General features: G+C 37.8%; 1 non-coding gene across 1 annotated transcript; it reads right to left on the bottom strand.

The window, feature by feature from the left end:
* Positions 1 to 8009: 8009 nt before the first annotated feature.
* Positions 8010 to 8080, bottom strand: TRNAE-CUC (transfer RNA glutamic acid (anticodon CUC)). The gene has a single exon. It is a non-coding gene; the product is annotated as a tRNA-Glu (tRNA).
* Between the last annotated feature and the right edge of the window lie 6270 nt (positions 8081 to 14350).

Raw genomic sequence — 14350 nt, forward strand, 5'->3', positions numbered from 1 at the left:
TTGGAAGTCATCAGTGTATACTATTTTAAGCCAGGATTTGGATGAAGTCACCTAGGGATTTCAGTGTAGTCAGAGAATAAACTGAATTAAAGACATGATTAGTGAAATTTAGGGCTGACTTTTGTGATATTTCCAATAGAAATGTAACATTAGCATTTCCCACCACGACAAACCAACGTTATTTTCTATAATGTTCAAGAAGCCCTGAAATGCTAATAGGCAAGACTGATAATAGTTACCATATACATAAACAAATGGTCAATTAAACTAAATGCCATTTTATTCTTGGAATGAAGCTTTTTTGGAAATAATACAGTTTTACATTTTAAGAATTTATCTTGAGTGCTAGTTCCTTTTTTTTTCTGGTAGAAGAAAATAGTTAAAAATTGTGATCCAAGTTGACAGATTCAGCACTAGAGGGCAGGCTTGCTTCTAGATTATGAAGTGCTATAAATGGATAAAGTTAGCCAAACATTGTACCTGCATTCAATCCCAGTTAACGAATATACTTGATTCTCAAGTGATATGTTTACTGTTTTCTCTGTTTCTGAAAAAGCATTAAAAAAGCCTAGTGGTTGGTTTTAGTATATCTTAGGACTGGTAGTTGATATTAGTATAGGTTTGCATATTAAGTCCAAGGGAACATAAGCATAGCATGCTACAGTTGTATTCAGACCTGATACAGTGGGCTTACCACATGTGTGAATGTAAGCAAATTTGAAGCTAGCCAGAAGAAATAATGGACAAGAAAGCATTTGTTCAGAAAGCTTATTGAGCTGTTATGTGCTAGGCATTGTGATAAGAATACAAAATGAATAAAATATAGTTTATTTATGCCTTAAATAAACTTCGGTATAGCATATTACAACATTTAATAGGTTGTGCTTTGACTGTTGTAATATTTTTGGATTTTTGTTTTGTTTTTTTCCTCAATAATAGAATTTCCTGACCCATTTATCTCTGTTACCTCCAAGTGCCATCACAGTGCCTGATACTTAGATTAATTAATAGTTCACGAATAAGTGAATGAAAAGAGACAGGAAAAAAGAACAGAGACAGGGAATTGGGGCCTTTGCCAAACCTCTTCATAACTTTCTCTTATAGTTAGGAGGCTTTTGTGTTATTAACATGTCTAAAAATGTTTATGGAATTGATGCCAGCTCTCTCTTCTCTCATGGCCCTTTATCGGCCCCATGATCAAGAGCAATAAGTAGAAATAACGTGTTGGCAGCCATAGAGAATGGGACTTTAGCCTTTTTATGGTCACTGGAGTAGAGAGGAAAGAGAGATGTGTGAGATGGGCTATTCTTTCTATCTGGCTTGTATCAATTTTTTCAAAGTTTGAGGTGTAAGATGGAGCCTTCCGGAGTGCACTTTTTTGCCACTTTTCACCCTTAAAGTTTGTCCATGCGTGTGGTCTTTTCTCCCCTGGTCCTTTTTAGGGTCCCTACTTCTGTATGCTGGTTCCCCAGTTTCTTTGTAACGTGAAAATTACCTCATAGAATTGTTTCAAGAATGAAATGAAATAATACATGCAGTAAATATTAGCTACTACCTGCTGTCTGGACAAACAGGTCAGTTAGACTTAGTAGAATTGATTTGTATTCAATAAATGTTATTATATAATAAAAATAAGTGGAAAAATAAAGCTGATTCACTAAAACTTAGATATGTTTAGAAGTGCAGATATCTTCTAGGAAATTATAATATCAATGATGTAAACTAAATGTATTATTTACATTATTAATGTGGGCTGTATAGTTAAATGGTTCCCTCAAAGGAATGTTAAAGATAACTAAATGAAATATAAGTGTAGCATATTACCTGACACCAAGTGATGAGTGTTCAGTAAACCTTAGCTGCTATAGCTCCTTTAGAAACAGGCAAATTTGATTTCACAGGAAGGACACTTGATAAACCGAAACCAAAACCCAACCCATTGCCATCGAGTCAATTCTGACTCATAGCAAACCTATATATATATTAAAGCCAAAATACTATAATGTCTTAACGGGAAACATTTTTTATTGCATTGCTTGGTTTTCTTAAACCAGTCATTGGAAAATAAGTAGCAGAACCCTTTCCCAAAAGAAATTATACCTAGAAGCACAGCATTTTAAAACAGAAAGCTAAATGATATGCACTGGTTGAAGTAGGAAGCTCCAGGTTTTCCCCACTCCCCACACTTACCCCACAGTTACTTTTGAGAAGCCTCAAAAGAACCCTTAGCTCTCTAACTAGCATTCAATATTTTGAAAACCACTGCTTGCATCTTTGCACCTTGACTTGTCCAACATGTGAACCAAGTAATAGAGGGAGAAAATGCAAAACCTCTATTTAGAGACTTCTATTTCATTCTTTCTGTAAATCAGGAAGTGGCTGTCTTTGTTTTAGCCTGGAATAAAATGAGACATCAAGTACCATCAGAAATGTTTATACTAGAGCTATAAACATTAAGATAATTCCGTATTTGGTTCATCATCTGGGGCTGGTCTAAAAGAGGGTAATATATAATGACTACCAAGAGAGAAAAAGGAGCCCTTGTGGCGCAGTGGTTAAGTCCTCTGCTACTAACCGAAAAATTGGGTCAAACCCACCAGCCACTCCACAGGAGAAATGTGGCAGCCTGCTTCCGTAAAGATTACAGCCCTGGAAACCCTTTGGAGGAGTTCTCCTCTGTTGTAGAGAGTCACTATGATTCCAACTCTACCACAATGGGTTTGGTTTTTACCAAGAGAAGTTAGGAATAGATGTAAGAAGGAATAAATGTATGAATTGAGACTTCGCTATAGCCCCATGTTACATAGGATAAAAAGGGTATATAGTTCTAGTCTTTACCTTTGAGGATCATGATTCTCAAAGGGGAACGAACAGCTCTGAGAGCAGGGACTGTTATTCATAGGTTTCCTCCACTTAGTTGAATAAATGAAAAAATATCCGTGTCTATCTTCCTCGTAAACTCACGTTAGGGGTTTGCTTATTAATCAACGAATAAATGAACAAATGTATGCATATATGTGTACAATGTTAATATATCTCCATTCCCATTAGACTAAGATTCTTGAGGGCAGGAATGAAGTCTTCAACACTCCTGACACATAGCAAATTGTCAAAAATGTTTGCATAACTTGAATAGCACCAGAGTAATCTCTCATAACCTGGCACAAGAGTCTTCTAAATGGACACAAATTATTTTGTGATTGAAAACATCAGAGATCCCACTAAGCATTTTCTGTGTTTTTAAAAAAAAAAAAAAAAAGCATTTTCTGTGTTAGGACCAGTTTAATACTATGAGCAGGAAGCTGTAAGAGTTCAGAGGAGGGAAGGTTGTGTTGACTGGTCAGGATGGTTTCTCTGAGAAGGCGGGACTCGATAAGGGTGAACAGTACTTTGAACACACCCAGGTGGCACATCTTTGGAACCGTTAGAGTAGGACAGTATTCAGTTTCAGACCTTGAACTGTAGAGGTCTTTGCCCAGCTGAGAAATTTCTCCCTGGGCCAGTAACTAGCAGTAAGTAGGCACTGAAGACTTGATAAAATGAAAGTGGGCTTTAAGGACATTAATTAGATAGCTATAAGGAGCCCTAGTGGCTCAGTGATTAAGTGCCCAGCTGCTAACCAAAAGCTCGGTGGTTTGAACCCACCAGCGGCTTCATCGGAGAAAGATGTGGCAGTCCACTTCTGTAAAGATTACACCCTTGGAAACCTTTTGAGCCATTCTACTCTGTCCTGTAGGGTCGCTATGAGTCGAAATCGACTCAAAAGCATCTAACTACAACAGTTAGCTGGAGAGGAAAGAAACTGGGAACAAAGAGACCAGTAAGGAAGGCATAATGAAATGGTACTGGCGCTATGGGCTTGGATTATGTATTTAGAGTCCTTGCTTTGCTACTTACTGCCTTTGTGACCTTGAGCTGGTTACTTCAGCTCCCTTTTCCTGTTCTGTGAAATGGGGGTAAGATTAATATGCTTACTGATAGTATACTTATAAGTGTAAAATGCTAAATAAAACCCAGTGGCTATGTTTTGAATGTAGTGGTTTCCAAGTGTTTATTGACTGACAATGAATAAATGCTATTGCCTAATGAAAATTATGTAGTCACTGGGTATGTCAGTCCCTGCATCTGCCAGTAAACCTGTTAACTCTTATGGGAAGAAAAGTTAATATGTGAAGCCACTGAATCTCATGATTAGAAAAATGACTTTTTGGATCAGTCGGAAACTTCTATGAGACTATAAAGTTATGTCAGCGGTGAATGAATCATGAGCTTTTCATGCTGACACTATTTCTACGTTTGCTGCCTCATTGAAAGAGGCAAACCACAAGATAAATGATGCAGAAAGTCTTTAAAAAAAAAAAAAAAAAGCTTCCTAACAGATGCTTCGTTTGCTTAAACTGTTCGCATCTTAGGAATGAGCCTCCCCCCCTCACCCCAGCACCACTAAATTGTTCGAAATTTGGTCGTCAGATGGTTACATCGACTAGTCTAATGTTATAAAATAATTGAAAAAGAGGTGACAGGCGACAAGCTGAGTAAAGGAAAAGACCTGCTGCTTTAACTTAGAATGTATGAATCAACAATAGGAAGCTCAGTCTGTATGATATAAAATTGGATTAACCAGAACTTTTTCCTTATGTTCAGAACGCGTAGCACCATTCTTTGTCTCTGGAGTACCCCATATCTCTGCTGCTTCCTGTAGACATTGAGGATTTCTCTCCTTATTCTGCATCTGATTATTTTTAAAGGAACATCCTTATTTTCCTGCCTATCCTTGAGCCATTACCAACCTTGTATATAGTTTTATTAGAGTGTAGATAACGCTGTATTACTATATTTGTTTTCTTAACTAAACTGTGAGCTCCTTGAGAGCAGGGACTGTATGTTTTTGCCCGTCTTTTGTTTCTCCAGTGCTCAGAACTGTCCACAATATAATGAAAACATTCAGTAAATGGAACAGATAAAAATGAACAGATAAATAAATGATTTTGCTTTTGTAAGATGTCTAATAATCCTTTTGTGTGTTCTTTTTCACTATATGACAGATATTCCAGTACAACCTATTTTTAATATTAATATACTATTAAGGTAATTAAACAAAAGTAAATTAAAATAAGCAATGCATAGTAAAACAATTATGACATGTATGCCTCTCAGAATGGCACAGATTTTATAAAAAATGATAAATCCCATTGTTGATAAGGGTACAGGGAAATAGGAATTTTTGTACTTTGCTAGAGAGAGTGTAAACTGGCCCAGCCTTTTCTGATAGGCATTTAGAAGGATATATTCAAAAGCCTTATTAATGTTCATCTCCTCTCACCCAACAATTCCATACCTAAGAATTTGTCCTAAATAAAAATAACTGGAAATTTTTGAAAGATTTTTGCCATAACATAATTTATCAATAGGAGAAAAAAAAAAAAAGGAAATAGCCTAAATGCTTAACTATATGGAGTCTGTTACCTCATTCTTGAAATTGTCTTAATTTCAGATTTGCATTCACGTTAACAGAAAAGACAGAAACTGAACTAAAAAAACCAACCCATTGCTGTTGAGTCATTTCCAACTCATAGTGACCCTATGGGACAGAGTAGAACTGCCCCCATAGAGTTTCCAAGGAGCCCCATAGAGTTTCCTGATGGATCCGAACTGCTGAACTTTTGGTTAGCGATCATAGCACGTAACCACTACACCACCAGGGACCCAAAGCTAAACTACAGCCTAAGTAATTCTGTTTCTTCTCTACTAAACATGACTTTCCAGCGGAGAATCCATGGTTCCTTTCTCTTACACAGGACGTAACTGAAGAATCCCTCAGTATTTTCCACGTTCTTCAGTTCACTCTGAGCTTTGGACTTTTGGTACCATTAACCCACGGCCGTTGAGTCGATTCTGACTCATAGCAACCCTATAGGACAGAGTAGAACTGCCCCATAGAGTTGCCAGGGAGCGCCTGGTGGATTTGAACTGCCAACCTCTTGGTTAGCAGCTGTAGCACTTAACCACTATGCCACCTGGGTTTCCTTGGTACCATTATCCCCCTGAAAGTCTTGCCTTTGTCTTTCGTGCCTCCTCCTGTTTTTTATGCTTTTTTATACTTGTCTATGTAAAATATACCTCCTTCTATTACATTTCATCTCGCTCCTAGTATGGTGACTTCATTTTGAAGATCCTGTTAACACTCGTGAAACATCTTCCCTTAGATAAAACTGTTAGTTTTCTGTAAGACTTAGAGAAAAGTCTTATTTGGAAATCCTCTGTTTTAAAGTGAGATAAGCTTTCTCAAAAGTTAAAGCTATGGTTTAATACAGATTTATGTATAATTTCATAAATTGTAGATATTTTTCTCAGAATTTCTTAGAATGTCATTTCTTTCCAATTATTAAACCACTCATACCTTCCATACCTTCTAATCTTTCAACAAATGTCTACAAATACCAGACAGTGATTACAAAAGCAACTCCTACAGATGAAATAGAAGTATGGAGCATGAGGTTTGAATATGGGAATGATTGAGAAATGACACCAGCTATTGCTATAAGTTGCAAAAGTTACAAATGGTTTGCACTTGGCTGATAACCAAGAGAGTGGCTATTCAAACCCACCCAGCGGCACCAGGAAGGAAAAGACCTGGCAATCTGCTTCCATGAAGATTTCAGCTAAGAAAGCCCAATGGCCAGTTCTACTCTGTAACACATGGGGTTGCCATGAATTGGAATAGATTTGATGGCACAAGACAACATTGCTATGAATGCCTATCCTATTGAGTTGTCTATCCATTTATTTGATTGAAAAACGGCATGAAAAGAGACCAGCAGGGCTAAGGAAACACAAAGACACTGTTTAGGCTTCTTATGTATGTATCCCACAAAATATAGACCCAAAAAAACCCCAGTGCCCTCAAGTCGATTCCAACTCATAACAACCCTATAGGACGGAGTAGAACTGCCCCACAGAGTTTCCAAGGGGCGCCTGGCGGATTCGAACTGCCGACCCTTTGGTTAGCAGCTGTAGCACTTAACCACTATGCCACCAGGGTATCCGACTGTATACAGACAGAATGGAAAAAAAAAAAAATCAGGAAGTACTTCAGAAGTGTAAACAAATACTTGTGTTACTTATTGGGAAACTGTGTGATCTCCACAAGCCAATTTTCAGAGAGTAATTAAGTGGAAAGAATGACAACTAGGAAGAGGAAACCATCATGAATCAGATTCTAGCTGTAACCCAGCCTTCAACTATCTTACATGTGAGTTTAGAAAATACTCAACTACTTGAAAAAAATAGGTCAAGAAAAATCCCAATAATACCTGAAAGTAAATGAGAGATCAGTAGAAATCAATATTTTAATCAGTGACTACGTTTAAATATAAAACCACACTTCTAGGAGAATGGTCTGTCCCATGTTTCATGGTAAATGAGATAAATATGTCAGGAGAATGTGTACATCCACTTTATGGGCTTGATCTGACCCTTCCAAAAGTCAAGCTGGAGAAGCCCAGGGCTTATAAGGTTCACTATAAACCAGAAATCTGCCCCTTTAAAAACTGAGAGTTCACCGTTCCCTTTGCCTTCTCAAAACCCTTATTTATTAACAGTATAAAGAGACCTGGATTAGAAATCAGATGATTCACCCATAAGATTTTCAGGGTTGTCGAAATGTTCTAATAAGGTGAGGCATGGCAAGGCACTTCTAAAATGCAATTCAGTAATTTCAAATGGCGTTAACAATATCAATGCTGTAATGATTGTTGTTGGTTGTTATCTGCTGTCAAGTCGGCCCCAACTCATGATGACCCCAAATACAATGGAAGGAAATGCTGCCCATGATTCGTAGTGGCTAGGATTCTTGTGATTCATAGAGTTTTCACTGGCTGATTTTCTGAAGTAGATTGATAGGATTTTCTTCCTAGTCTCCCTAAGTCTGTATGCTTCAGCGAAACCTGTTCAGCGTTATAGAAACATGCAAGCCTCCACTGACAGAGAGGAGGTAGCTGTACGTGAGGTGCACCGGCTGGGAATCAAACCCAGGTCTCCCACATGAGAGGTGAGAACTCTACCACTGAGCCACCAGTGCCTCGTGCTACAATGATTCCAAGGAGCTACAATGATTATCTATGTTAAATAAAAAAATACATGTAACTAATTGTGAATTTAACGAATTATGAAATTATTGCCATTAGACAACATGTCTCCAAAATTTTCTGCAACTATGATTAAAACATTAATCACCGTTTAACTAACACTTAAAGCTACTTGATGGTTTGACACCTATTCATTCAGTCGATGAAAAGATAAGTTGCGTATGTGGGGAAACCAATTTTCCAGGAAGGCATTCTTGCTTATGTCAGAGGGAATTTCGTAATTACTAAACAAGACTGGAATTTGCGTTTAGATCAGTAATTTTCACTCAGTAAATTTAAGAGACTATTGGAGTTCCTTGGAATTAGGGAAATTATCCGCAAATCACCCTAAAACCCAGTAGCCAAAAATCCTGTTGATTTTTCTGAACTTTTGGGAAGTTTAGGTAATAGAAGCTGTGTTTCTGAAAATTGTTATTGATAGAACTGGATTATTACCACAAATACAAGATTACAGTAGATACATTTTTCCATTAGGTCACTAGTTTACTCTGTCGGGCTTGCTTATGAAATTCTTGAGACTTTCTTCTAATGTTTCCTTGCATACTTCGCTGTTCCACATTGACTTCTCATTCTCTTTGATTGGGTTTACAAGTTTCTATACTCTATTTCTCATCCATACTCCCTGTTGCCATCAAGTCTATTCCAAAAAGAGGAGAGTTCCTCCATAGGGTTTCCTTGGCTGTAATCTTTACAGAAGCTGATTGCCAGGCCTTTCTTCCATGGCACCACTGTGTGCAGTCAAGTACAAACCATTTGTGCCACCCAGGGACCTTCTCATCAAAACTAATAAATTTTAAATGTATAATGAGACAAATATATGTAAAGCTTGTATTGAACATTCAGTGGGAATATACCCATTGTAACTCAAAACTCACAATTTAATTGATTAAATAAATATACTGTCCACGGGAAATAAAGATATTTTCCTAAAGCAGGCTTCTTTGATGCATAAAAACAGGAGGCACGGAAAGTGAACAAATGAACCTGATATTTGATTTAAAGTTCCTTAGAGGGCCATAGGCTATTAGGAGCCCTCATGATATCATGGGAAGAGTTCCTACCTCACAGAGTTCTTAGGATGTTTAAATAAATTAATACATGTAAAGCATGGAATAGTGTCTGATACACAATAAGTTCTTCATAAATATTTGCTGTTTTCTTTTTATTATTATTTTAATAAGCCCAGGAGTATTCTGTGAGGAAATGTGTTGCCTACCTAACAGTAGAAATTATTCTTTTCTGTACACTAGGTTTATTTTCCTCTATATCTCTATCATCTTATTCTCCTTGCTCTCCCCATCCTTCTTTACTTGTTTTCATTTTTGAAAAAGTAAGGCTATGGTTTGGTAATACCAAAACAACTGCTCAATTCAACCTAAACACTTGTTTAGCAGCCTAGGAGACAAAATAGTGTGCTGTGCCTTTGTTAACGTGGTTTTCCCCTTCTAACAATTCTATCTTTCAGAATATAGCCCAATCCTTGCTCTTTTTCTGGATCTGTCAGGAGCACATTGAGATTTGCTGAACGAATCCAATGTTTACTTTTGATACCATATTTTTATTGTTTGCTGTATCTAATGTGGTGTGTGTGTGTCTTTGTAATTTCTCTTAAGTGATGTTTTATCTTCCTCAAGGGCTTAGACCTCACTGGGGCAACAATTCCATCATCTCTTCACATGGCTATCACGCATTCAAGCATCTACTGTAGGGTTATACACACAATAGCTTCTCCTTAGGAAATAATTGACAAGTCGAATCACCCTACCTCATTCAAATTGTTGTTGTAATAACATGGAGTTAAACCTAATTATTCCAGGAAAAAAAAGATCCTCTGTTGTTAGTTGCTATTGAGTCAATTTTGACTCCTGGTGACCCCATGTGTACAGCGTAGAACTGCTCCATGGGGTTTTCATGGCTGTCACCTCTCAGAAGCAGATCACCAGAGGCAGACCATCTTCTGAGGTGCCTCTGGGTGGGTTGGAACGGCCAACCTTTTGGCAAGTAATTGAGTGCTTCACCATTGGTGCCACCCAGGGGATTCTCTAATAATTCATTCTACCATCCAAATTAAACTCTTCTGGCGAGAAAGTTCCCTAGAGATGATACTCAATCACTCCTCTGTTGCTATGTGGATGAAGTGAAAAGAGGAAATGGGATCATACTCATGGTTCTTTGATTTTTAAAAGTTTTGTCTTCATAGAGTTCTTTCTCTGAGGAATTTATATGTTTTTGTTGAAGGAATTTAAGTATTTGGAGTCTATGGATGAAAAAACAGTATCGCGTTCTGCCTTTCCCCCCTCTCCCCTTGCTAATGTTATTCAGAATGTGATCTGCATAACAGACCTAATCAATCAGAATGTCTGGGTGTGAAGCCAGGAATCGCATCTTAGCATGCTCCCAGGTAATTCTTATATGTTTGAGAATTAAGGATTGCTGCTTTGGTTCTTAATATGCTAGAAAGAGAAGTCCTATTTTGCATTTCTTGTTAAATTTTGCATTATGTAATTCTGAAGCTAGTTAGAGAGTATGGCTTGGCTCAAAAAAAAAAAAAAAAAACATGTAGTGCATACAGACACACAAAGGAATACTGCTCAGACATAAAGAGGAATGAAGTCCTAATGTATGCTACAACATGGATGAACCTTGAAAACGTTATAGAAATAAGTCAATCACGAAAGGACAAATATTATATGACCTCGTTTATATGAAATGACAAGGACAGGCAAATATAGAGACCAAAGTTTCTTAGTGGTTATCAGAGGTGAGAGGCGGGCATTGTTTGGGAAGCAATGAGTTTCTGTTCATGGTGGTAGATGGGAAATTTGGCCTAGATGATGGATAATAGTTGAACAACCTGATTAATGTAATTGATATCACTAAGCTGTACGCCTGAAAAATGTTGAGGTGGCAAACCTTGTGTTATGTATGTTTTTATAATAATTAAAAAAAACAGCTGCTATCGAGTGGATTCTAACTCATGGCGACCCCATGTGTGTCACAGTAGAACTGTGGTCCATAGGGTTTTCAATGGCTGATTTTCAGAAGTAAATCACCAGGCTTTTCTTCTGAGGTACCTCTGGGTGGACTTGAACCTCCAACCTTTTGGTTTGTAGCCAGGGACTCCTTGGCTTGGCTCAACAAAACAATTTTTTGAGAGCTGGAACCATCTCCTTTCTTTTTTTCTTTACACATACACACACACACACGTGCACACATACAAACACCATCTTACCTTGTCACGGTCTCCTGATAACTCCCACGGTCCCAAGCTCTAATGAAACCCATCCTCCATTATATTGTCATTACAAGTTTGCTATCTCTGATGCCCTTACATTTCTCAAGGATGGGCATGCATGGCACAAAATAAACCAAAAAACCACAGAGGCCCTATAGGACAGAGTAGAACTGCCCCATAGAGTTTCCAAGGAGTGCCTGGGGTATTCAAACAGCGGACCTTTTCATTAGCAGCCATAACTCTTAACCACTACGCCACCAGGGTCTCCAAGTCTGATATGCTCATCACTATTCCTGGACCTAGTACCACATAGTATGTGGTTTGTAAATCTTGAATGAGTGAACGAATGAACAATCTCCTTTCCTAATTGTCATGTGTACCTCTCGCCTCCATTTTCTTCTTCTTCCTTCCTCCTTATTTTTGCTCCTCCTTTCTCTGCTCAGTGAATCTTTTCAAGTTAAACAGATTTTAGAGGGATTGTTGCAAATAGGCTCCTCTTTACCTTTAGTTCTCCTATTCTTATCCCTTTTCTAGTATTCAGTTTTAAGTACCACAGTTTGTTTATCCATTCATCTGTTGATGGCCACTTAAGTTATTTCCATCTTTTTGCTATTGTGAATAATACTGCAATGAACATGAGTGTGCATACGTCTCTTCATGTGACAGCTCTTATTTCTCTAGGATAGATTCCTAGGAGTGGGCTTTTGGGTTTTTAATTTAGATTTATCTCAAAGTTACTGTAAGAGTTTATCAAAGCTACTTGTGATAGAACTATTTCTGCCTACTAGACTGTGAGACCACAGCTTGGTCTTTTTAGTATCCCTAAGACCTAACATAAAAAATTTAAACCCGTTGCTGTAGAGTCAATTCTGACCCATGGAGACCCCACATGTTACAAAGTAGAACTGTTCCATGGGGTTTTTTGGGTGTAATCTTTATGAAAGCAGATCACCAGGCCTTTCTTCCATAGCATCACTGGGTGGGTTAGAACTGCTGCCCTTTAGGTTAGTAGTCATGTGCTAACCATGTGCACCACCCATACTCAAAAAAACCAAATCCGTTGCCATTAAGTCGATACCGACTCACAGCGACCCTATAGGGCACAGTAGAACTGCCCCGTAGGGTTTCCAAAGAGTGGCTGGTGGATTTGAACTGTGACCTTTTAGTTAGCGTCCAAACTCTTAACCACTGTGTCATCAGGGCTCCAAGACCTAACATAGTTCCTGGCAATAGTAGCTGCTTAATAAATGTTCACGATCGAAGGGTGAATAAATGGGTTGACATAGATCTATTAACTATGATTTGGGCATGGTTGCTCAACTACATGTTCGCCCATCTAACTTGGTCAACATTCCAGTCTATTTTTTTTTTTTATTCATAGGGATATTAAGAGAGATTTTGTCAGATATATCCCAAACTGATGGACATATTCCCTGGATCTATCAATATAATAAACCTTTTATACGAGGAAATTAGATTTGCTGATATGATTTGTTTCAGTGAACTCATCCATGCTGGTTTACATGTTAACACCTTTTTTTTTTTCTTTTCTAAAGATTCACATACCTTCTGTTTAATTACTTTCTCTAGACTTTTCCTTCACCATCTCCTTTTCTAATTATCATGTGTGCCTCTCCATGCGAGGTACATCTGTGCAAGTTGTCTCTCCATCATCTTCCTCTCCCTTCTTCCTTCTTATTTTCACTCTTCCTTTCTCTGCCTTCCTCCTTAGTATAGTGGTGAGTATCCCTGCCTATCACGAGGGAGACTGGGGTTCGATTCCCCCATGGAGACAGATGACCGTTTGGAAACTCTTTTGGAGTAGTGGTTAAGAGCTATATGGTTGCTAACCAAAAAGTCGGCAGTTCGAATCCACCAGGTGCTCCTTGGAAACCATATGGGGCAGTTCTACTCTGTCCTATAGGGTCGCTATGAGTTGGAGTCAACTAGAAGGCAATGGGCTTTTCTCTGCTCAGGGAATCTTTTCAAGTTAAACAGCTTTTAGAGGCATTATTGCAAATAGACTCCTTTTTATCTTTAGTTCTCTTACTCTCTTACCCTGTTCTTTCCTACCTTTCCTCTTCCCTTCTCCAGACCGAAGTTGAGTAAAAGTATATTTGTAAATAAAAGTTTGTGTTCCAAGATCTTATTTTCAAAATCAGAAAGAAACATATTTTCTCTCTACCGCAACAAAAATCCCTACAACCAATCCAGTTACATTTTACTTAAATTCAGCTGCCAGGTGAGTGGGTTATCAGTCCCCAAAAGGACAGCCTCAGGTAAAAGTTGACTCTTCTAGAGGGTTTATTTTAATTTGGGTGAACAACGATACAGATAGAAACCTTCTGAATTATCGTGATTTGTGATATAAGGCTGGTTCTGTTTCTTTCATAAGGCTTAGAAGAATATTCTATTAAATGATTGTGAATGTTTGTATTATTTATCATCGCATTTAGCTCTTTAAGCAGAGTAAGTTTTGTAATAAGGAAGAGAAGATTTGGCTTAGGCTGGTTTCTTGGGAATACAGTTAAATCGGGCCATTGATCAGAATTACGCGTAGCTTAGGGAAATGTTATGCTCTTTCTTGCTGAAACCATATATACACAGTCCTCTGCTATTTCCTGTATTTTGTTAACTAGTAATGTTTTCTGGAGAAAAATATGTGTCATTCTCTTAAAGGCTTAATAGGATCTTAATCGGGAAGTAATTACTAGCTGCTTTTTCTTTACACACATTCATGGATTTTACTGTAAACCTGCCTGTCCAGGTACTGTTAATAAAATGTTACATTTTGATCCACATTCCAGCTTTTTAAAAATGTTTGCCCTTGATAATCACATCTTTTCTATCTGGGTTATTTGGGGTGCTGCCTTTTATCTTTCAGTTTAAAAAAGTATGAATTTACCTTAGAATATTGGTTTACCCAAACTAGTGGCTCTCATATGACCAGATGTAATCTCTGAGTCTT

The sequence above is a fragment of the Elephas maximus genome, chromosome 7 (assembly GCF_024166365.1).
Source record: "Elephas maximus indicus isolate mEleMax1 chromosome 7, mEleMax1 primary haplotype, whole genome shotgun sequence".
NCBI classification, from domain to species: Eukaryota; Metazoa; Chordata; class Mammalia; order Proboscidea; family Elephantidae; genus Elephas; species Elephas maximus.